The 26,304-nt window shown below is 36.4% G+C and overlaps 1 long non-coding RNA gene across 5 annotated transcripts in view; it reads right to left on the reverse strand.

The window, feature by feature from the left end:
• LOC107867909 overlaps nucleotides 1-26,304 on the reverse strand; it is a 58,861-nt gene that overhangs the window by 26,053 nt on the left and 6,504 nt on the right. For 2 of the 5 annotated variants that reach the window (XR_007055174.1, XR_007055173.1), the window contains exons 2-4: nucleotides 23,501-23,645; nucleotides 4,265-4,334; nucleotides 3,379-3,471 (exon numbers count right to left, since the gene is read on the reverse strand). This is a non-coding gene — a long non-coding RNA (uncharacterized LOC107867909). The remainder of the gene's footprint in view (nucleotides 1-3,378; nucleotides 3,472-4,264; nucleotides 4,335-23,500; nucleotides 23,646-26,304) is intronic. The other 3 variants (XR_001673431.2, XR_001673430.2, XR_001673429.2) reach the window with 3 other exon arrangements.

Consider the following 26,304-nt stretch of genomic DNA (forward strand, 5'->3'; position numbering starts at 1 on the left):
AACTTGACACCACAAGAAAATTTGGGAACTACTTTAATCTATCACCTCCCCCTTAGATCAAAGTTATCTTCCTAAATTTGTGGTCACACCTTCACATCAAAAGCTATAGCCACAACTCTCAACACAAAAAGGTATCTCACCATACACATAAGAGCTAAACTCTCTTTGATAAACTATACTCTTAAGGCCTCGCTTTTCTAAAGTTCTACTCTTAGCTCTCGCTAGCCTCTATAACCATCACTCTACAACTCCCACTCTCATAAACATACTCCACCAAACTCCTTATCACAAAGGGGTACTAGTAGACACGTGAACATAAACTCCTCTCTATAATTTTTTTTTATACAAGGACACTAAATTCATTCTAGAACATCCCCTTTAGGTACACTAATACTAACATCCTCCAACCCCTAAAGTCATCTATTTATGGCTAACGTTATCATGGGCATAGACATCCACGCTTCTAGATACACAACACTTTATCATCAACTCCTTATAATGCTTAGTTATCCACTTAATGACTCAACCACAATTCATCATTTTTTATACTAGTCCTCATGTACATAAATATCACAATTATCCAATTCTTTTTCCACAAGTTGCCAACCTAAGCTATTTTATACCTCATATCAGGCCTACTAATCACTCCCACAAAGCATGCATTATCAATCTTGAGCTACTATTCTTATTACTAAAGTCCACACCTAAAGTTCAAGCCTATTGTCTAACAACACCAAACAAATGAAGTATGTTACATACTATACTAATCAATCAAATAGAAATATCAACCTAAGTCTCTTATTTCACTTATCTATGGGCCATAAGTCTATCCTCTCCATGACATTACTACTAAACCTACAAATCTACTACATACCATCTCACATGCACTACAAATTTACAACTACTAAAGAAAAGACAATTCAAGGGGGGTAAGGTGACATAATGAAGGTAGTCGATCTTAATCTTATATCATAACCCATTACAATTTTATCAACATATTCTACTTTCTCACATTATAGTTACCTACCAATGCATACATCACAACTATCTTCAAAATTCCATATATAATAATGTGTCTATACTTATAACTTATTGGCTAATCTAACCGTTTTCATTCACAACCTATAAGCGATTTCCATAACCACCATAACTATCCACTCTAGGCTTTTTCCCTATTCTGAATAGATAATAATCATAGACAAACACTTTCTTCACAGACTCCCGTACGATCTACTAATATTGCTACCATACTAGTCTATCACCATAAAAGGGAAAATCATCCATCAATCAATGGTTATACAACTAAAACTATTTATTTACTCAAAAGTCACCCTCACTCTAACTTCTAACCTTGTGACTTCATATCACCAACTTCTTGGCTCAATCTCACTACCAATAGGTCATGACACTTTAATATATATTACGACTCGGGTGGAAATATAGTTCTAACATTTTGCTACACATATTACCCTTATTCATGACATCTACAACAAGAATTTTGATAGGGACTAGATACACTTAATTCCTCAGGCTGAAAAGCACAATTTTATCAGGATCAAAGTTTACACTAGAATCAATACTCCTTGAAGCACCACGGACTCCTCTCAAGTCATGCAATTTCATAATCTTTTAATATTTAATTAGAAGGGACCACCTCATCTAGGCTCTAAGATTCTTCTCTTGAATCGACTCGACAAGGAGACATAGTTAATAAATTCAGAGTAAAGATGGAATCTGGACAACTTCCAAATGAATAACACAATCGCATGATCTAGAACATGAAGAAAAGTGAAACATTCCTCAACGCCTAGTAGCTTCCTTCTTATAAGTGTGGCCCGCTAGACACCCATAAATAGGACTCTACCCGATGTGATTTTGTAGACACCCTAGAACCATGAACTGTGCTCTGATACCAAGTTTGTCACAAACTAAACTGAGGCCCTAGTTGTGACGGATATCCCAAACCATGAAGGCCCGAGCACCCCAATTTTATCTCGTAATCATACGCAATGTTCATACAATGTAAAGAAATATGGAAGATTAATAAATAGAAACATGGTCACTTTTTAAATTCAACTGGACAGTACAAAATGAAGTTCATAACATTCAAAGTACATGACTCTAGTATGCAAAATCTCTACTAACTGAAAAATAACATCTTTCTGAACTCTGGGACAAGGATGCCATTCGAACCATGAATCAAAATAATATAACCATGACAAGTTTCGTACCTAGGCTATCGGAAGTAAAAGAGGCTCACCAGCTGCAACTTCTATCAAGTTAATCTACTGCTTAACGGAACCCCAGGAATGAGCCTCAGATCCTTAAATATAAGGGTCAATTCTTGACAACCTTGACTCACTCTTTGTTATTCTTCTGAGCTAGAGGTACACCCTACAAATTTATAATTCCACGGGCTATGTGGAACCCATTCTTGACTCAGCGGCCAAGCCCCTAATCTAGGTAGCCACCAGGATTGGAGTGGTGACACCCACCATATGAGCACATTGTAGGAAATCCCCCCATGTGCGATGTCCTAAATTTCCTTTTATGTGGGATAATATATCATAAGTCCCACATCGGCAACTACGGCTTCCAGCGATGAGCCCTTGCACTCAAACGCTTTCTTCGGGTAACCAACTAGCTCTCTTAATCCTAGATTTTAGTTCTTTAAATTTATGCTTCATACTTTCAAAACATTCAATACTTATTCCATTAACGGAATGTCATTATCAGATATCGTCATACCCTGACTTGCAAGTCAATAAATTCACATCACATCATATTTATAGCCCCTTTTCACTTATTATCATGTTAATAACCACCCTTAGTTTTTAGACATCAAGTGATAAAGATTTAAGCAATAGATTTTTATTTGAGTTTACATCAAAATACTCTTCTCTCAATAGTTCAATCATAAGGTTGCCATATCATATTTGCATTACTAAAACCTATGGAAATTATTAATTTGACAAAATGAAAGTTTATCACGTGAAAAAACCCTCTCAACATGTTATAAACAGTATCAATCCATGATCATTAAAGAAGCATTCACCCTTTAGTTTTTCTTTTAGAAAGTTCATGACCTTAAACAATCCAAAACACTTGAAATTGAATATATCATAATGGGAGAGGGAGTTTTTTATCATTCATGCTCTCAATCAAACTTTTCATTGCAACCAAAACATAGATATATAGTTATATTCAAATTTCAGGAAAAATGGTTCAAGACAACATATAATTTCTTTAAAACAATTTCATGATGCATACTTTTCAAGACAATTTAAAAACCCTTCTTTATAAATATGATTGGGGATGTTTAATCTTAATAAAAATAGTAAAACATATTTCCATGAAATTTAGGATAGTCCCACATACCTTAGTGATAAAGAATTTGCGAAAGATTGAACCCTTGGTCTTGAATGTTTAACCCTCGGTTATTTTTCTCCTATTGTGTTCTTGAGAGATGAACTAGGGATTTAAGAGAGTTAAAATGTTACTAATGACTCTAATTTCATTTAAGGATGATTAGGAATGGTTTTGGAATGTAAAAACACTTGCTTGCCCTTAAAATGACTTAAAAATAAAGTATTTACGCCCTTGGGCCATATGGCATGTGACGCATTGCCTATGGCCTAAGATAGGCAGTGCCACGCATTTTCCATCACCCAAAATAGGTCGGGCGTTGCATTTCCCATCGCCGAAAATGAGTTGGGCAATGCATTGCCAATGGCACAATAATTCCTGTAGCCTTAGGCGATTTACTCCACTTTACAGAGTCATAAATTTTTGCTTTGGTATCGAATTGATGAGAAATTGGTATCATTGGATAGAGGACTCAAAGACCTTTTATTTGATATATAGTAGCCCCCCTAATTCGTTATAACAAAAATTTATAGTCAATGGAAACCCAAATTTAGATGCTCACTAAAACTCAATCGATAGGAAAGCTTTCAACTCATCTTTGAGTTAAAGAACCTCTATGATCTCAATTCATGCTCAAATAAATTACCACACTACATAATTGATTAAAACACTAAATTTTCATAGGATTTATTGGCCTTTAGAACTATTACACATAGAAATAATGGTTTACATTTTAGCCCGAAAGTATGGGGTGTTACATAATATACACTAAATTTTCCCAAGAAAGTCAAAGTAAATAAAAAATTAATATGGTAACCTAAAATCTATCCTATGACCCCTACCGTACAACAATCAATACGATACACAATCTTAAAAGGAAGAGTAGTCTGAAGCTTACCTCGATACCAAATTAGAGTCTCAAGCCATCCATGAACTGCTCCACTCCTCAATCCTTGAATGTCTTTGTGCTATCAAATTAATAATATGTACATTATTATGATTAAAATAAGACCCATATTGCAATACAAAACTCCAGGCCAAAAATTAGGTCAAAAATATGCAGTGAGACCCGCTAACAAAATTTTAAAAATTAAATCAGCTTGGAGATCACTATAATAAATAAGGTAATTTAATGCACAAATAAGGCCAATAATATCAGGTTAATCCCCCACTTGGGCGATACAAAGATTTAAATAATCTCTCAAGTTAATAATAATAATATTCACATAAGCTCCAACATGGGCAACACAAAATTAGCAACAACCTAAATAACAATATATCACAAAATTTACCCAAGCCTAATGTATTCCATACATTAAGTTTCATCCTTCCCAATATAATATCATTAGCCTAAATAACTATAAGAAGAACTATGGTAGTTAACAATATGCGCTAATTATAGATACTAAACCCTAATAATAACATCAACTATTTATAGGTTTATTTACACTCTAAGTGTTTTCTAAGCCTCAGTCATCCCATCAAATAATAATATTACAATTATCCCCTAAAAGGTCACTAAGTGAAACACACAAAAAATCTAGGCTATGATTAAAACCATGATTCAATTACATATAGAAAAAAACTTCATGTTTTGGTAAGTGATTTGGCATATATTAAGGTCATAAGTAACTACTAGCTCACAGCCAAGTTAAAACCATTCTTACCAATTTATTTCTTATGAAGTATCATTCTATAGTAAACTTCAAATGCACATAACGCCTAGATTCTGAAGTTTTATTGAGTTCAAGACCCCTAAAATCAAATATCTTTGAGTCTTATTTCCAATGCATCTGATTTCTCATTAATCGGGTTCAAGAGATAAGAGTTATGGTCATTTTAGTGAAACACTACCCAACAGTGAGATTCCATGAACCATGGTACAATCGTGGTTACATTGTATGACCATACTATGCCTCCATCTACATGAGATAGCCCCAAATACCTGCAAGTTGAAAAATATACATCTCGACCATAAGAGTATCCCACGATCTTGGTTAGAAACCATGATCTTGAGTATGATCTTGGTTCCTAAAGCTGATTCAGCTTGGACTTACAACTACGAACCAATGTTTGATCATGGAACGGATCCACGAGTCATACCATGGCTCATCTGATGAAGTCTAGAGAGGCCACAAGACCAGTCCCCAACTTTATTCCCCCAAAAATCCAAGCTAATAACATATCCAATCATTAAGTATAAATAGAACCATTACATAATAATGACATCAGTATTAGATGATATTTAAGATTATAAGTAGACCCTAACCCAAAGTTGAGTTAAAATACCTTTTTCGGCTAAGTTTTAGTATAAGATTCTTCTTAGGTCAACTTTAAATGTTCATTACTCTTATTACTCTTATTATATGAAAAGTTAGGTGGCCTAATACCCACTAAATTTAAGGAATTTGAATTATCTTTACAACACCATAGACTATTTGTAAATTCAGTATTGGAGAAAGAAGTTATGGCTATTTTATAAAAGCAAAAAGTGAAAATGACTCAAACCCTACAAGTTTTAGGGTGACCTTATGAGTTATAGAGTAGCTCATTGAGATAGTAGTGGGATGCCAAAATTGAGTCCCAAGTGATGACTCGGGCTACAACTCGTACTCAGGCCCTACAGGTCATCACAAAAGTTGTTAAGACTGATTCTAGCAGCATCTTAGAAAATTTTGAAAGGGTTGTTTAGTCTTTTCCCAATCTTTTAACACCAAAGTTCATTATTTAAGATACGCTAAGGCTGATTGATGAGCTTAAATTGCCTCAAACCCCCTACTAAGTCAAAAATCAAGCAACACATAGAATATTTAGAGCAACAAGTGATTTTTCTTCTCCAAGGCAAGAATAATGGTTCTTCAACTTTAAACCCGAAATCCAAAGATTTCACCAGTAGTTTTTCATTTAGGTATTTGGTATTTTATTATAGGGTTTCCTTTCACCCATTGATTTCCAAATATACTTTGATTCTCAGTTTAATACATTATTCAAGATAAGGTTTTTCTATGAAAAGCATGAATTTGTTCTAATTAAAACCATGAATACATGATTTTGATTAAATTTCAATATGGTTACATGATACAGCTATGAGTTCTTAATATATTTCTAATGATTTTTGGACTTGAGTTAATGGGATTTCCCCTATTCTATTTAGAATAAAGAATTGCCATCATTAGTTGTATTTTTTTAAGATGGTAGGTTATGAATACCCGATGACTTATTACATCATTCATTTTTAATTGAACATTTAGTCCTTTAGAGTCATGATTTAGAATGCTTTCTAATATTGTTGTGTTATTCAATATATCAGTTTATATTCTGTTGGGAGTAGTACTTAGCACCGAGTAGACACAAAGATAAAGGCTCACCCATTAGTTAGGTTGAGACCTTATGTATAAGTCCCTAGATTCCAGAATTGAGGAGCCACTATAGGTTCTAAAAGGGTCATTTGTCAATCTAGGCATGATATCTTAGGCCTTTTGGACATCAGTTAGTGGATCCACATTAGTCAGTGTTTGTACCCTAGGTAAGGTACTGAACGCCCATCCAGTAGGCCCATAGTAGACTCTTTAACATTGTGTGATTTTTCCTTCAGTTATTAATTATGATATTGTTCAGTCATAAATCTATTACTTGGTCATTGCATCATTTTATATGTATCACTTCCATACATCTCATGCTCATTATGTTTAGCTTTATAGATTATTATGCATAACTCACATGCTCAATACATTCAAAGTACTACTTACATTATTGTTCTATATTGTTTTATAATATAGGTTCAAACGTTTAGAATCTATCTTGCATTTGATGATCCATGGTTACATGGCATTTCTTATGCTTGATACCAAAAACTATGCAAGTACTTAGGTCCTTTTGTTAGATGTGATGTATTTTTTAGTTTGTTTTGCAGTGTTTAGGGTTGGAAGTGAGTACCATGAATATCTCCTACTTGGACAATGAGTCATTAGGTAACGCTATGACTCATCCTCCAAGTCATTGGGTAACTAGTGAAAGAATAAAAGAAGAATACTGAAGTCAACACTTGCTATGACTCGTAGGATCTAACTACGAATTATAGTAATGGTTGTTCTAATAAAATGAGAGGCAAAGTTCTAAGAGAATTCAAGTTTGATAAAAATGGAGTCGATGTCAGCAATGAGTAATAGGATCAGGCTATGACTCGTAGCAACCCTCATACAAAGCATTTGGTATTTAAGTTTTAAAAGCTCAAGAAAGTTACTGGAGAGACAACAAGTTAGGCAATGACTTATCTAGTGACCTGATGAGTAATCGACAAATGCACTGACGTCTAGGATACGAAGTTGACAATGAGTCATTGTCCGTCCAGATGAGTAGTTGTTAGAGGCGTTACCACTGCTGACATAATTTTCCCATTTAGTTTTAGTTAGGATTCTTATGGATTTTTATATAAATATAAATACCCCACTAATGTTTTTTATTAGTTTAAATACTTTACATACTTACAATATTATGTTGAGTTCTGATATACACTTTTGATCTTGGAATTCTTGATCTTGACTGTTACGGTTTGCGATTAATTTGAGATTCTGGGTTTCATTCTTATTTTATCATAAGATTATTCATATTCTTTCTATTATTAATTCTATAGGTGTTCTCGCAAGCATGAGCGATAAACCTCTTAATTAGGGTTGTGGAAACCCTAATGGAATAACAAAGTAATGGAAGTGCAAAGTCTTTCGTGATCGGTGTTTATGCATATATTGTGGTTTTCTTTATATTTATTGCTTTATTTGTGACTGTAGATGCTAAGAACCTTCCTGTATTTGATACTAACAAGAGAGAGAGGTTGAGATTAGGAAAAAAAGATCATAATAGTAATTTGAAGCTACCATCTTTTATCTAATTGACTTAAGATTAGGAGGAGATAGTTAATCTAAAATCCAAGAAAAGGGTTAGTAATGTGACATTTTAAGATGGAAAAGAGTTAAGTGAAATTCACCAAAAGGTTTCAAGAGATGGTTGGTGATACATAACATGTTAGATTCTGCATCCAAGGCACCGAGATAGTTTAATCGGCGCAAAAAGTCTGTGGAGTTAGGAAGTTAGGGGGAACATACTCCTAGTTTCATCTCATATTGATTTCAACCTGAAGTATTCAAGCTTAGTTACTACTACTAATATTCATACAAAGTCCCCTCATTTACTTTCTACACATTTTGACTACATCAGTAAGTTCTTGACAGAGATTCTACCAATTTCTTGTGGGTTCGACCCCAACCTTTGTTGGGCTCTTTATTTAATAGTGACAGCATTATACTTTTTAGGAGTTGTAATTTGGGAGACATCAAATTTTGGTCCCTTTTTTGGGGAATACAATTACAGATTAGTTGATTGAGGTTGTTGAGGTTGTTGGTTTCAAATTTTCTATTATTCTGAGGGTGTATGCTAGTGTATACCAAGTACTCAAAGTTAAGAAAATCCCTTGATTACTTGATCTTGATCTAGAGAGGACCTTATAATAGAATTTTAAGATAGAAGAACATGAGCATTAACTTTGACATGATGGGGTTCCAAATGACCCAAATCCCTTAAATCCATCACCTCTGCATGGTGTTCAAGAAATAGTTATGCAAACCACTGCAGAGTTATTAGCTGAAGATAATGCAAGGCCGTCAAATTCCTATCATGAAGCTCAAGAGAAACAAGCGATACCGAGAGAAAAATGTCAAGCAACACTCGAGAAAGACAGATCTAGAAAAGATGGAGCTCAACCACCCCCAGCTTACTAGTATTTACTAGTTTTTAATGATCTGGAAAAAGACTTAGGGTATGTTGATCCCATTGAGATAGGATTTATCATTCCTCCTAAGTTTCCCTAAGTGATGAAGTTTGACATTACGAGTGTTATGATTCAGTTGCTTAATCTGAAGGGTGTGTTTGCTTTTTTGCTGATGAATGATATAAACATGCACATCATGAATTTCATTAGGATTTTCACTTAATATAATCTACCCGGGGTGAGTCAGGTAGCCTTGAGAATCTGGTTATTCCCATTCTCTCTTACAAGCAAAGCAGCATAATAGTTAGGTTAACTACCTCGTGGGTCCATTACCTCTTGGAATAAGTTACGTACATAATTCTTAGAGGGATTCATTTTGCCTTCTAGAATATTGCTGTTGAAGGATGAGATTTATAATATTAGGCAATTACATTCAGAGAAATTGTATGAGACATGGTTGAGATTCAACAAGAAGTTGATGAATATGCTTAATCACAGAATTTCAGGGAGAAATTATCTCGAGATATTCTATAAAGCCCTAAATATAAACACCAAAGTTGTTGTTGATACTATTACTTGAGGGGCTTATATGAGTCTTTATTGGGAGCTAGCTGTGGAACTCTTGGATTTGATCTATGAAACTAGTTGAGGGTGGCATACTCAGGAGGTAGAAAAAAGAGTCGGTACTTATGCTATTAGTTCTTCTAGTAAAAAGATAGTCCTAGATGGTACAGTGGATTAAGAGGTAGCATAGTTGAATAAAGACTAGCTTAGTTACCAAGTAGTTTGCAACTATGAATGCAGAAAAGGTGAAGGTAGTAGAGGCATGAGGTAAGTCTATTAGAAATGATAAGTCTTACTCTAAGGAGGAAGCTAAATATTTGGACAGAGAGATGGCGAGTTTATAAGCCAAGGGCCAAAGGTCCAATTAGGACACTTTGAAATTGAGGCAAGGGAATCAAGGCAGAACTATTATGGGGAGCAGAGAAAGAGATAGTGACTAAAGGAGAAAGGATGATCATAAGAAAAAAAATGGTATATATGTTCCACTGGGAACTATGATGTGATTCAAGGATGGAAGCATTGCTTGCAAAGTTGGTTAAGCGTTCAGAGAGTTGCCTTAAGGCTACTAAGGTAGATATTTTGGGACTGAGCTAGAAAGTAGAATTATATGCTACTGCAATTAAGAATCTTGAGCAATAGTTTGGTCAAATGTCGACTACTTTGAATCAACATCAACCAAGAACTCTTCTGAGTAATAGCATTCAGAATCTAAAGAATGACAGTCACTGCTTATTCATCACCACTTAGAGTGGTAATAATACTATTTATCCTCCTATACCGGTAGTTGATGAGGTAAGGGATAACACTATTGATTTTGATGATGCACCCAAACCTAAAATTGATAAGTTGGTAACTAATGGTGAAATATCACAGAAATTGAGGAGTGTTGAGAAATAGGTTAATATTGATAAAGAATAAGGTAAGGAGGTCAAACCAGTTTTGAAGACCATTCCACGACCTTCCCCACCATTTTTGCAAAGGTTGAAAAAAAAAAGGAAAGAGGGACATATCATAAATTCATGTTGATGTTAAAAGAATTGTCTATGAATATCCGTCTTGTAAAAGTGTTGGAGAAGATGCCTGGTTATGCAAAGTTCATAAAGGATTTAGTGACTAAGAATTAGATGGTGAGTTTTGAGCCCACTGATAATACACACCACTATAATGCTATTGCTTTCTGATCTTAGGTTAAGAAGAAAGAGGATTATGATTTTTTCACTATCTCTTGCATTATTAGGCCTCTGAATTATGCACGAGCATTATACAATTTGGAAGGTAGTATTAATCTAATATCGCTAGTTGTGTACAAGCAGTTGGGTTTAGGGGCACCTATGTCGACATTCAAAAATTAATAATGGATAATCGTACTATGAAGAAATTGGTTGGTATTTTGTGCGGTGTTTTAGTAAAGGTAGCATCCTTTATATTCCCAACTAATTTTGTAATTCTCGACTATGAGGTGGATTTTGATGTCCCCATATTTTGGGAAGGCCTTTCCTATCCACAGGTAAGGCATTGCTTCACATGGAGATAGGACATATGAAATTCAGGCTCAATGATGAATAGGATACTTTCAACGTAGGTTAGTTGATGTAGTATCCAAAAAACATGTGTGGTATCTTTGATAGATGTTGTAGAGGATGATATGGTGAGTGTACCCATTGATGAGAGACTTAGTGTCAAGGCATTAGTGGTGGTAATCATGAACTTTGATAGTGACGTTATTGATGAGTATGATGAGATGGTAAATACTCTGATTACCAGAGGTTTTATATTCTTGTACGCTAAAGAAGTTGGGTCTTGATTTGAAGAATAGATCTACTCCACCAGCTCGGCCATCCATGAGGGTTTGTCAGTTTTAGAATTAAAAGATCTCCCTTCCTACTTGTGTTATTTATTCTTGGGATCCAACAATACCTTGTCGGTTATTACTATGATAGATTTCTTAGATACGCAAGTTGAGGCCTTGATCTTGGTATTGTAGAGGTTAAAATAGTCCATTGGGTGGACCACTACAGATATTTTCAGGATTCCACCTAAAATTGGTAGTCATAATATTCATCTTGAACTGGAGTGTGTAAGTAGCATTGAGCATCAGTTTTATCTGAATCCACCTATGCAAGAGGTGGTGAAAAAAGAGATTATCAAGTAGTTAGATTCAAGTGTGGTTTACCCTATTACTGATAATAAGTGGGTAAGCTTAGTTCAGTATATGCCAAATAAGGGTAGGATCATTGTGGTCCCTAATGAGAAGAATGAATAAGTGCTCATGAGACCAGTTAAGGGATGGAGGGTTTGTATGGATTATCGAAATTTGAATATGTAGACTCAAAAAAATCACTTTCTGATATCATTCATAAATAAGATATTAGACTGTCTTGCAGCTAAAGGATGGTTTGTTTTCTTGATGGTTATTTTGGGTATAATTAGATTTATATTTCCCCTGAAGACAAGGATAATACCACTTTCACATGTTAATATGGTATGTTTGTCTTCAAAAGGATGCCTTTCAGACTTTTTAATGCTCCCGCCACTTTTCAGCATTTTATGATGTCCATCTTCCATCTTTTTGATATGGTGGATGATACTATAGAGGTCTTTATGGATGATTTCTCGTCTGTGGGTGAATCTATTGATGATTGTTTATATCACTTGGATAATGCACTCTAGAAATATGAGGAGTGCAACTTGGTATTGAATGAGAAAAGTGTCACTTCATGGTTAAAGATGGCATTATTTTAGGGCACAAGATTTTGAAGAAGGGAATAGAGGTTGACAAGGATAAAATTGAGGTGATTGAAAAATTGCCTCAAACAATTTCTACTTAAGGTATTCAGAGTTTCTTGGGTCATGAGGCAATTCATCAAGGACTTCTTTAAAATTACAAATCCATTGTGCAAGTTATTAGAGAAGGAGGTGAAGTTTGTGTTTGATGATGCTTTCCTCAAGGCCTTTGAGTTCCTAAAAGAGAGGTAGATTTCTTCCTTTATCATTGTGTCTCCAAACTAGATACTCCCTTTTGAGATGATGTATGACGCTAGTGGTGTGGCTCTAGAAGTTTTCCTAAGCCAAAGATGTAAGATAATACTTCACCCATCTATTATTCTAGTAATGCACTCAATCCCACACACAAAAATTATATGGTAACTAAGCAGGAGTTACATGTTATGGTGTTTTATTTTGAGAAATTTTGGTTCTATCTGATTGGGGCCAAAGACATTGTGCATACTGATCATGCAGCTTTGAGGTACCTTATGGCAAAGAACGATGCAAATCCTACGTTTATTTGATGGGTATTATTGTTGCAAGAATTTGACTTTGAGATTAAAGACCAAAAGGGTATAAAATATCAGGTTGCAAACTGTCAATCCTGCCTAAAAGAGGAGGCAATGCTTAAATTAGGGGATGAGCTTGAAATTGATGATACTTTTCCAGATAAGCAGGTTTTGGCAGAATCAGAAGACTTGATCCCCTAGTTTGCTAATTTTGCCAACTATTTGTCAAGTGATCTCATCACGAAAGACATGTTTCAGTATTGAAAGCGATTTATGTATGCGGTACAAAAGTTTTTCTGGGATGAGCTTTACTTATTTTGGGTGTGTTCCGATGGTGTGATTCGGAGGTGTATTCTCGAAGTTAAGATGATGAGCATTATTGAGGCCTATGATTCATCTCCAGTTGGGGGTCACCATAGTGGTACTTGCATGGCCCATAAGATCTTAAAGTGTGGTAACTATTTTTGACTATTTATAAGGATTCACATGAATATGCTAGGGACTGTGACCAATGCCATCACCAAGGAAATATCTCGTGGAAGCATGTGCTCCCCATGACACCTATTCTTGAGCTAGAGTTATTTGATATGTGCAGTATTGATTTCATGGGTCCGTTTGTCAGCTTCCATGGCATGACATACATTTTGGTATCAGTTGATTATGAATATAAATGGGTGGAAGTAGTTGTGCTTCCTAATAATGAGAATCGCAATGTCACAGCATCTCTAAAAATGAATATATTCTCTCAGTTTGGTACTCCATATGTATTATTAGTGATGGTGAGTCCCATTTTTTCAATTGTCTATTTAAAACCTTGCTTGAAAAATATAGTGTGAAACATAAGGTGGAAAAAACTTAATATCCATGGACAAGTGGGCAGGTTGAGGTCTTCAATCGTGAGATCAAGTCCATTTCTGCAAAAACTGTGAATGCCAACTGAACTGATTGGTCAAGGAAGCTAGATAATACACTTTGGGCCTACCTATAGCTTATGAAACTACCATAGATTTATCTCTATATCATTTTGCGTGTGGTAAGGCATGCCACTTGTTGTTCAACTTTGAGTACAAGGTACTATGGGCATTGAAAAACCTGAATTTTGAGGGGAGTGATGTTGCAAACCTGAGGATAGGCAAGATGAATAAGTTAGATAGATTCCACCTCTATTCTTATGGGATTTTTCCTTGTATAAGGAGAAGATAAGGTTGTACCATGACAAGAAGATTGAGAAAAAGGCATTCCAACCCAGTGATATGGTGTTATTATAGAATTCGAGACTTTGCTTGTTTCTGGGCAAGTTGAAGTCAGGTGGCCTATACCCTTCAACGTCGTTAGAGTATTTCCACGTGGTGCAATTGATCTGAAACAAGAAAGAGATGCTCAATTCAAGGTGAACGGGCATCATGTCAAGCATTACATGGGAAGCTTGTAGGAATTGAAAGTGTGTGAGGATGTTAGTCTAGGCAAAGTCTGAGTAGCCAGGGCAATAGAGTTGTGCCGCAATGTTAAATCACGAATTGCATGGAAGGAAACCCATGGTCTTGTTGGTGAACTCTGAGTACCCAACATAGCTACGATGTATTGCGATGTTATATCAAGTATTGTGTGAGAGGCAACTCATGTTTTGTATTTATTACATTATAGGGTAGTTTGTGTGGAGCTTAAAAGTGCTAGAAAGACCAGAAGAAACTCTGGTGTCCAGGTCCCCATGAGGGACCCTACAAGTCTTAGGGACTCACTATGACTCATCACAAAGCCCATCAGGAGAAACCCATGTGAAATCTCCCTGGTAAGTAGTCTATGGAGTCTTGAAAACTCTCAGCATAAGTCATTGTCCGTGATAATGACTTGTCTCCTTGAGTTATCATGACTGGAGACGCAGGTAAGGATAAACTCTAAATGGAGAGAGACAGTGACTCGTAGCCACTAGCTATATTTTGTTGCCAGGAGTCATCGTAAGAACCAAAATTGTGGACCCTAAGGGGCTGACCCAACCCAAAATACTCAGAATAAAAGGGAAATTAAATTCCCCAACGGTTCTTTTTCAATTTTTTGAAACCACGTAACTCCTTTATTCCATAACCAACTCTCCTATACTAAATACACTCCTTATTATCTTCAATCACCCCACTCAAATTCCTCACTACTCTGAAAAGATCGAAAAAACAAAATTCAACTCTCATACTCTCATGAACAAGGCCAAGGATTAACTAAGGAATCAAAGCATTCTTTTTCTCTATTCAAAGTAAGTGCTCAATTCATGTTTTAAATTCAAAATTCATAGTTGTTTTACAAAAAAAAATTCTTTGGATTCTAGGTTTACAACCTGCCTAGGGTTAGAGTGATGTTAAGGTTCTTGAGAATTCAAAACTGTTATTAGTGGATTAGAACTTGATATGGGAATATGAATTACAGAATAAACGGTGTGTAAAATAGAGGAGGGAAAGTCTGAGTACCCTATGGGAATTTGATTGAACGTGAACCATCCTCAACCATTCAGGTTGACAATCGCAATGAGCCTTGATGTTTTGGCTTTTGATGGAACATTTTAGGCTCTTTTCTTGGGATAATTGTGTGTTTTCAAGCAACTATTGTTGTATTTAACATGGTATTTTAGTGTTTTTAGGTTAAGAACTGAGTGTGAAGAATAACTTGGACAAACTGAGCAAAACAAAGAAAAATTGAGCAGCGACAGCTTAGGATATAGACCGTCAACTCTGCGACGAACTGTCGGCCTTAACCGTTGCCTAAAAATAGAAGATAGAGTTCTTGGACATCCTGCGATGGTCCAGGCAATGGACCGTCAACTCTGCAATAAACCGTCGGCTTAAACCGTCGCCAAGAAACAAAATAAGGAAACACTGGGAGTCATGCGATAGTATAGGGATGGACCATTGGTCCTGTGATGAACTGTCGCCCTACCCATTGACCAGAATTATAAAATGGAATCACTAGAGGTCATCGACAGTCTAGGCGATGGACCATCGGCGCTGCGATGAACTGTCACTTGACCCATTGACCATGAAGCGGGAAATTTGAGTTTGAATTTTAAAACCTCTGTTCTGGAATCATATAAATACCAAGTATCAGAATTTATTCTGGATGTTTTGTCATTAGTTTCATACTTTCTCCTCTATTGAGAGCTGTGTAACTCTTTTCATTGAGATTAGAATCTAGAGATTGAGATCTGATTATTAGTTTTTATATTTTCCATTGAAGATTGAGAAGAACAATATTGTGACATTTGTAAGTACTCTCTTGAAGCTATTTATGAACTTCAATATATCTTTGATTTCTTATATGGAGACGAGTAGCTAAACTCTTGTGAATCGGTTTGATTTCTAACATCTATCAAAATTGCAAGAATTTTTCTTCATTATAATGGCATCTCTTGGTTACAAACTTGAGAAGTGAGCCCATGAACACCACTTGTCTGACAAGAAAGTAGATGTTGGGAAAAGAAGTGAATATGAAATCCATATGTTTACTCTTTGGGTTAATGGGTTGATGCCTTAACAGGATTAACCCTCATGAGAGTGTTATTGAATAATGCATGAATCCTTTAAGTTTGATAGAAGTAAAGGGTGAAACAACCATTAGGTTGAGAAATACGTGGGTAATTCTTAGAAATCAATAATTCTTGCAATTGAATACATAAGTTAGAATTTATGCACAAGTTCACAACCCTAACTGTTTGAACATCTTGGTGAGCATAACTCTAGTTAACTTATTTTCATTGAAATTACACTTACATTAACTCTCACTAGTTGAACTGTGGTGTGATACAAGAATGAAAGATCATTATTAACACATCCAAACCCCTTTTTACTCAAGAACCTTAGATCAACAGTCTACTAACAGTCACAATACTTAGTGAACATAGTATTCCCTGTGGGATTCGACACCTAACCCAGTTGGGTTCTATATTTGACAGCGACCGCTTACTCTCTCATAAGAAAGGTGTAATTTGGGCGTATCAAATTTTGGCGCCGTTGTCGGGGAATACAGTTGTCAATTAAGTTTGTGCTTGTTAATTGACCTTGGGTCAAGTTTTCCAAATTTTAATTTTTATTTGTTATTTTTGTTCTGTGCAGGAGAGTTATTATGTATGCTAAGTACAAGGAGATCGGGCCAACCATTATTACAAATACATCCAGAACCACAGTTAATTGGCAGAATGACAGATCCCCAAGATGCTGAAAGACTAGCCGCTTTTGCTAGAGTTCAACTAAATCAGCAGAATGACAGTCAGCAGGCACGTTATCCTAATCCTGATGATGATTTGGGGGATGATGACTTGTTAGGTCCTATTAATCTAAGGCGTGCAGAAAATATAGTTGCACCAGTGAATCGGAATGTAAACAAAAATTGCCCCTTTAGGGAGAGGCAAGAGCATCAACCAGTGCAGTTTGATTTGAATGATGACGAAGATGGAATGGATGAAGTAGGTGCAACTGGAGCAACCATTCCTCCACCTCTAGCACCAGGAGCTAAATTTAATATTACCAGTACTATGATTCAATTCCTTCATCTTAAGGGGTTGTTCGGTGGTCTTCCTGGAGATGATCCAAATATGTATTTGGTGAATTTCGTCACCATTTGCAAGTCTTTTGATAATCCAGGAGTGGGTCAGAATGTTATCCTCCTGTATTTGTTTCTGTTGTCTCTGTCTGGGGAGGTGACACTATGGTTAAAAGAAATGACTCCCAACTCTATAACCAACTGGAGGCAGTTGAAAGAGGCTTTCCTAAAAAGGTTCTTTCCACCCCCAAAAGGGTACAGTTAAGGGATGAAATTAGTAACTTCCGACAGCTTCCCACTAAAGCTCTTTATGAGACCAGAGCAAGGTTTAAATAAAAGCTGATACAATGCTCGAACCATAACATGATGGATATTCATCTGATGGAGACTCTTTATCAGTTTTTGAATTATATTATGAAGCCAGTCGTGGATAATTTTGCAGAAGGGTCGTTTGTTGACCTTACTTTTCCAGAGGCCTCGAAGATGCTTGATTGGATGACCAAACAGAGTGGAGCTTGGCATGCCAGGGATTTTGTGGCAAAAAGCCCTACTGTGTCTGGTTGTATGACTGTAGAGCAACCCAAAATGGTGGAAGAATGTCACCAGGATATGGCACATTTAAAGACACATATGGATTTGTTGACTAAGCTTCTATTGTCTGGAAAAATGGAGAAAGTGAAAGTTGTTGCATCCTAGGGAAGAGCTGATTTCGATTAGGAAGAAAAGGCGAACTATCTAAATAATCAGGGGGTTTTGAGGCAGTAGCCAAGGAAATCAAGGTTGGAACTATTACGATAAAGCTGGTTACAAAGATAGAGATCAAGGGAACTAGAAGAGCAAAAATTATAGGAGTGGAATGTATGTACCTCCTGGAAGCAGAGATAATGCTGCAACTAGCTCTAGCAAGATGTCCATGGAGGATATGATAGAGAAATTATTAAAGGGAGTTGAGACTACCAACTCTGGGGTGACTACTATGAAGAGTGATTTGTCTTCCATGAGTTAGTTGGTAAATTCACACTGTACTTCTCTCAAGCAATTGGGGCAAGAGCTGAGCCAACTCTTAGCAGCATTGAATCAAAGAAAGAGCAGAACTTTGCCAAGTGATACAGTTCAGAATCTTTGAAATAATGGCTCCTACATAGAAATTACCACACAGAGTGATAAAGTTTTACCAGGCCTATCTGTGGGCAAAGCTATGATTGCAGAGGATATTGAGAATGAAGAAATGTATCCAGTGGATTTTAAGAAATTGGATGAAGTTATTGATAATACACCATCCAACCATCAGTAGGTTGATGGGTTGGAGAAGTGCAAGGGAAAGCAGACCGAAGTGGTGGTTACTACAATCCCAAAACCACCTCCTCTATTTCCCCATCAATTGAAAAATAAGGCTAACAACACAAAGTTTGGCAAGTTTATGGCTATGCTTAAGCAGTTGACAATCAACTTGCCATTGGTGGAGGCATTGGAGCGAATGCTCGGGTATGCAAAGTTTAGGAAATACCTTGTTACAAAGAAGCAGATAGTTAGTTATGAGACGGTGGACAATCTCCATCATTGTGGTGCTATTTCCACAAGGTTGTTGGTGTAAAAGAAGGCAGACCCGGGAGAATTTACTATCCTGTGCTCTATTGGGCCTCTTGATTTTGTAAAAGCTCTATGTGATTTGGGGGCCAGTATAAACTTGATGCCGCTTGCTGTGTGTAAGAAACTGGGTTTGGGGGATCCCACTCCCACAAACATGAGATTAGTTATGGCAGACAGGTCTGTGAAGCAGCCTGTCGAGATTCTAAATGATGTATTAGTTAAGGTGGCCAGTTTTATATTTCTATTTGATTTTGTCATTCTTGATTGCGAGGTGGACTTTGAGGTGCCCATAATCTTGGGTAGACCCTTCCTCACAATTGGGAGTGTGCTTATAGATTTAAAGGCAAATAAGCTACTATTCAGGCTGAATGATGAAGTAGTTCAATTCGATGTATGCCAGTCCATGAAATAGCACAAAGATATGAGCGTATTTTCTATTGTGGATGTGTATTATGAGGAGAAGCAGGAAGTACCTATAGAGGAAAAATTTATTGTGGAGACTTTAGCTGTCATATTAATGAATTTTGATCAAGATGATATTAAAGATTATGAGAAGGTTGTATATGCCCAACAAGCATGGGGTCTTATTCTTATGCACCCAAGAAGCTGGATTTGGATTTAAAAAATCGTCCAAGTCCACCAGCTAAGCCGCCTATTGAAGAGCCACCCACTTTAGAGCTGAAAGAGTTGCCTAGTCATTTGAGGTATCTGTTCTTGGGCAGCAGAAATATGCTACTTGTTATTATTGTAGCTGTCTTAGGTAAGCAATAGGTGAAGGCCCTCATTTTTGTTCTTAAGAGATATAAGAGGGCTATTGGTTGGACGATTGCAGACATTATCGGCATTCCTCCTGGTATATGCACACATAAAATCCAGCTAGAGGAGGATTGTATCCCAACTATTGAGTATCAGCATCATCTAAACCCACCTATGAAAGAGGTGGTGAAGAAAGAAATTATCAAGTGGCTAGATGCAGGAGTGGTATATCCCATCTCAAATAGTAAGTGGGTAAGTCCTATTCAGTGTGTGCCCAAGAAAGGGGGCATGACAGTTGTAGCTAATGAGAAAAATGAGTTGATCCCACTCAGGCCTATTACAGGGTGGAGGGTGTATATGGATTACAGAAAACTCAACTCGTGGACACTAAAGGAACACTTCCCCATGCCTTTCATGGATCAGATGCTTGATCGGCTAGCAGGAAGGGGTTGGTACTGCTTTTTAGATGGGTATTCTAGTTACAACCAGATTTCTATTGCTCCTGAAGATTAGGAGAAGAAGACAATCATGTGCCCATAGGGCACATTTGCTTTCAAGAGGATGCCTTTTGGGTTGTGTAATGCACCTGCCACTTTTTCAGTGGTGCATAATGTCGATATTCTCTAATGTGGTTGAAGAAACCTTAGAGGTATTTATGGATGATATCTCAGTTGTCGGTGATTCTTTTGAGCTCTTCTTGTTGGATCTGAGTAGGGCCTTTGTAACGACCCAAAATCACCTCCCGGGACGTCACACGATGCTCAAGGATACAAGTAGACCCAAGCTAACCCTTTAAGCCTATTTCTAGTAATAACACTCATTTCAAGATGAAATAATTCAAACACTAGCATAGTCATATCATATGAAAGGAAATACGGAGAAAATGCTCGGTCCAAACGACCAAGCAATACCGAAAAACCTCAATACAACCACAATCTAATAACTAGTATGACAAAGCCTCTACTAATCTATGAACTAGAGAGCCGTTGGAATAGGTCCCCAACTAACTCAAAATGAAATGGAAATAACAACATAGTCTCACAAAAACTGAAATGTCAAATGATAGATCCTCAAACCATGAGGACTCATCACTATAGGGATGTACACAGAGGTACTCGAAAGTCACTGATGAGACTGAGACTGAGCACCTGAACCTACATTATAAGAAAATATAGCACATAGACGTATATGGGGATCAGCATTTAGAAATGTACTGAGTATGTGGAGGTGCATGCATTTATATAATAAAACATCAATACTCTTTAATCAAATCATGCATCCAATAGGTAATAACTCACATGGCTTGAATAAGTATAAAATGTAAAGCTCATGAATCATGTAGAATGGAGCATGAATCATGTAGAATGGAGCATGAATCATTTAGAATGGAGCATGTAACACAAATCTCATGAGTTGTCATAGTTTAACTTTGAAATCGATAATCTTATCTTATTATCATTACTCAAGGCTAAAGGAAACTTTAAGAAATACTTTCAACTTATGTATATATCTTAGGAAGAGTAAAACTTCTTCAATGCTCAAGAACTCATAACTCTTTTGAACTCAAATACTTGAAATACGGAATCATATAACTTTGAAATATACTTGAAGGCATTTCATTCACCTTAGGAAAATATCTCATTGGAAGGGTAAATGCTTTAGTTTAGGGTGTTTCTCTTAACCGACATAAATCATGAGAGCTACATGGAGTCCAATGTTTTGTCCTCCTAAGGAAGAGACCTCACATTGGGGAGAGGCATCATACTCTTGCCAAAGAGTATAACCTAGGTCTAGTGATCACTAAAAAAAATAAAGCCTCGGGCCTAATATCAACTCGGCCTTAGGCCCAATAATAATCATAAACTTGGCCTCAGGCCTAACCTATGGTGGTACATAGTTTTATGGTAAAAAATCATAGTAACTTACCCACTCGGTGCTAAATACTACTCCCTTTAGATTATCTGCGCTCATCTCATGAAAATCCACTTTAGAATAATCTCATGGTTCAGTAAGAACCCAATAATCAAATATGTATCTTATGTAATAGAGTGGATTTCAAAACTCAATGACCATTAGGTCAAAACATTTCTCAACAAATCTCAGAATACTCAAATCATGGGTGCTTATAGCAGAATAGTTCATAAAATCTCAAGTCTCAAGTAGGGATTAATAACTCATAATTCAATCTCAAGTTAAAACTCATCAAAAGCATAATAGATAGCATATAGATTCATAACTCATGTAGAAATCTGGAAATTTCAGCAATTTGTCTCAAAATCTTAACATACTCATATACTTCAATATCTCAAACATTTCAACTATTAACTTCTTAAGGATTAAAATCATGGGGAATAGACCCGGGTGTAATTTCTCAAGAAAACATGTAAAAATCATGCCATTAGACTCTCAATTCAAGGGAAACATCAAAAGCTTGCAACCAATAACAATGGGTGAAAAACCCCAATTCAATTTCATGTAAAATCTCATAAATTGGATAAAATCATAGTTTAAATAAGCCTTTGGGCACAAGGATGAAAGAATTACCCTTGTTCAAAACCCCCATACCTTCGATTATGAAATTGGATGGACGAGCTTGCTCTAAACACTTCTTCTTACTCTTGAGAGAGAGTTCTTGCAACCTTTGAACTTGGAGAACTCAAATCTCAACTCAATTTGTTGAATCTATGGTGAGTTCTTGGATTTCTTGGAAAAGGGTTTTAGATTTGCTCTTGAGGAAGAAACCCTATCCTTTGGATATATTGGGAGATAATGAGGCTATCAAGTTCGTTTGGAATATATCTGAGGGTTAAAAGGGAAAAGACCCAAAAGCCCTTTTTAAAAAGGACTTAAAAATACTGAAAGGGGTCTGCAAAAGTCAAAGCGATGGTCCGTCGAGTCATCTGTCGCACGATGACCAAAAAAAAAACATTCAATATTGATGCGATGGTCGGATCGATGGTCCATCATAGCTCCGATGGTCCATCATAGCTCCGATGGTCCATCAAATCATCCGTCGCTTGATGGCCAAGATGAGACCACACTGCCTTAGTAGCGACGGTCTCAGTGACGATCCGTCGCAGCCATGATGTTCTGTCATCTTGGCCATCGCACTTGGCCCAGAAAAGAGAGTTACTGCCTTGTTTGCAATGAGCCGAGCGATGGGCCATTGCAGACTCGATGGTCCATCGGATCATCCATTGTACCTGGGTAGTTCCGACAATACTCGATAAAATGGCCATAACTTCTCACCCTGATATCGGATTTGGACGAAATTGGTATCGTTGGAAAGATAATTCAATTCTCTAAATGACAAAAAGTAAAATTTAAGAAAATTCTATATGGTTTAAACACCAATAACTTGGTAAGTCACTTCTCAATCTTTTAGGGCCGGAACTATACTACGCTTGATACGCTCTAAGGCTCGAACTATGAGGGAACTTTGTGGGGTCTTACAATATCTCCCTCTTAGAAACATTCGTCCTCAAATATTGCTAGTTAGCCTAGGAACACAAGAAAAATGGAGTACACATAGTTGAAGCAATTTGCTAAACGGCTCAAAATCTCTCTAAACTCTTAAATACCTCAAAAATTGCAAGAACTCATACAAGAATACATATATAGCTGAACTTTAGATTAGAAGGGCTAGATTAAGGAAGAATAATACCTTCAGATTGATCTGAATTCGTGGAAAAGAGGTGAGGGTACTTGACTCGCATGTGTGCTTCTACCTTCCAAGTAGCGCCCTAAACTGACTGGTTCCGCCACAAAACTTTAACCAAGGGGACCTCTTTGTTCCTCAATCTATGGATCTGAAAGTCTAGAATCTCAAAAAGAATCTCATCGGTAAATACATTGGGAGAGCCCTCCTATGCCTCCCAAGAAAAAAATAATACCCAATACAAAAAGATCAATAAAAGAGACCATGAAGAAATAAAAGAAGAATAGTTAAGAAGTGGAACCAAAATTTAAGTGTAGTGTCAAGGATGGTGAGTCACTATTTCCCAAATATATCATACTTGGCCCCAAGCCTACATTAGAAACGGAGTAAAGTTCTATAGTGATCCTAGTCCAACTGTACAAAAAACTATGGTAGCGAAAATAAGGGAAAGCCTATGGTATTTTGTGCACATTAATTGAAACTTTTTTGTGAGCATGAGTGTCTCGATAGATTCCCTTGCATTGATATGATACTAAGAGAGTTAGGAAATTCTTGTTGTGAGGGTACATGGGTTATATAGTTGACTGCTTATCACTTTGGGTAATGTAGATTGCTTATACATTGCATTGTTTATTGCTATTGTAATGCCATCACTTGATTCAGTTGTGCTATACTATTAAGCTACATATATCCACACACAGTGGTTTTGAAAAATTTAGAAATATGAGAGGGCTAAGATTTTTTAGCTGAAATTGAGTCAACTATCATAGCTACCTTAGGTTTCTTTTATTTGAGAATCGTGTTTATTTTATACCTATTAGTTTCCTGAAGACATGCAAACATTCTAAGTTGAGGGTGTTGATATGCTATGGTTACATGACACTTTGGATACTTAAAACTGGAAATTATGCAAGCACTCAGTTCCTTTTGTTAGATGTGACGTGTTTTTGTGTTTGTTTTGTAGGAAAATAGGGTTTGAAGTAAGTAGCATGAATAAAGGGAAAAAAGCTCCAGAATTATAGTCTCCTACTTGGACAACGAGTCGTTGGGTGACGCTACGACTCATCGTCCAAGTCGCTGGGTAACTAATGAAGAAATAAAAGAAGAATACTGAAGTTAGCACGGGCTACGACTTGTAGGACCTAACTATGAGTTGTATTAAAGGTCGTTATGATCAAATGAGAGGCAAAGTTGTGAAAGAATACAAGTTTGATATCAATGGAGACAATGTTGGGATGAGTCGCAGGATACAACTAGTGACCCTTGTATTGAGAATATGGATTTTAAGTTCTGAAAATTGAAAAAGTTACTGGAGAGATAATGAGTCAGGCAATGATTCGTCTAGTGACCTAAAGAGTCATCACCAAGAGCATTAGAGTCCAAGATATGGAATTGACAACAAATAATCGTCAGTCAGACCACTCATTGTCAGAGGCGTTACCACTGTTGACCTTATTTTCCATTTTTGTTTTGGTTAGGATTCTTAGGGTTTGTTATGTAACAATAAATACCCCATTGATGTTTTGTCATTAGTTTACACACTTTACATACTTACAACATTATATTGAGTTCTGAGATACACTTTTGATCTTGGAATTCTTGTTCTTGACTTCTATAATTTGAGATTCTGGTTTTCATTCTTAATATATTGTAAGATTATTCATATGCTTTTTATTATGAATTCCATAGCTATTATTGTAAACATGAACGGCTAAACCTCTTAACTAGGGTTGTGGGAATCCTGATGAAATAAGTAAGTAGAGGAAGTGCAAAGTCTTTCTTGATTGGTGTTTATGCATGTATTGGGGTTTTCTTCTTATTGATTACTTTCTTGGTGACTGCAGATGCTAAGAACCTGTTTGTATTCGATACTAACTAGAGAAAGGGAGGTAGAGAATAGGAAAAGAATTGCATAATAATAGTTTGAAGCTAACAATATTCATCTAATTGACTTGAGATCGAGTAGAGTTAGTTAATTTGGGATCCAAAACAAAGGTTAGTAATGCGACACTCTAAGATCGAGAGGAGATGAGTGAAATTCACCAAAAGGTGTCGAGAGACGATTGGTAATACATAACTTGTTAAACTCTACATGCAAGGCATCGAGATAGTTTGAAGAGCACGATAAGTCTAGGGAGTTAGGAAGTCGGGGAACACAATTCTAGTGTTAGTCTCATATTGATTTCACCTAAAGTTTCAAGTTTGTTACTGCAACTACTATTCACACAAAATCCCTCCATTTAATTTCTGCACTTTCTAACTACATCAGCAGTTCTTGATAGAGATTTGTCCTATTGCCTGTGGGTTGACCCCAACCTTTGTTGGGTTCTTTATTTGACAACGACCGCATTATACTTCTTTGGAGGTTTAATTGGGGCGACATCAAATTTTAGTGGTTAGCATAAACTCCTATAATCTCAACATCCGAGTTTGATGAATACTTATACTTTGAGGACAAGACTTATGTCATCATATTTTGAGGATAAAACATGTTATTTTATTATTTTGAGGTACACAAGTGCACTAGAAATTATTGCAGTATTCTTTTTAGGGACGTATTATGGTTGCAATCCCTCGAGTAATCTTGTTAAGTGTCTGAAACTTTACCATAGGACCATTTGGGGATGAACAGAGGGTGAATTGGTATCAAATATAATGACCCAAACCTTTAATACGTGCAAAAATGCCCTCAAATAATTTATAATAAATAATATGCTCAAATTGGGCTAGAAAAAATTAAAATAGAAAGGTAAACGACGCCCAAATGGGATTGGGCAAAAAGCCCCAAAAGAAGTTGGGTTGGTCGGTAG

This window comes from Capsicum annuum, chromosome 4, assembly GCF_002878395.1.
Source record: "Capsicum annuum cultivar UCD-10X-F1 chromosome 4, UCD10Xv1.1, whole genome shotgun sequence".
Classification (NCBI taxonomy): domain Eukaryota; kingdom Viridiplantae; phylum Streptophyta; class Magnoliopsida; order Solanales; family Solanaceae; genus Capsicum; species Capsicum annuum.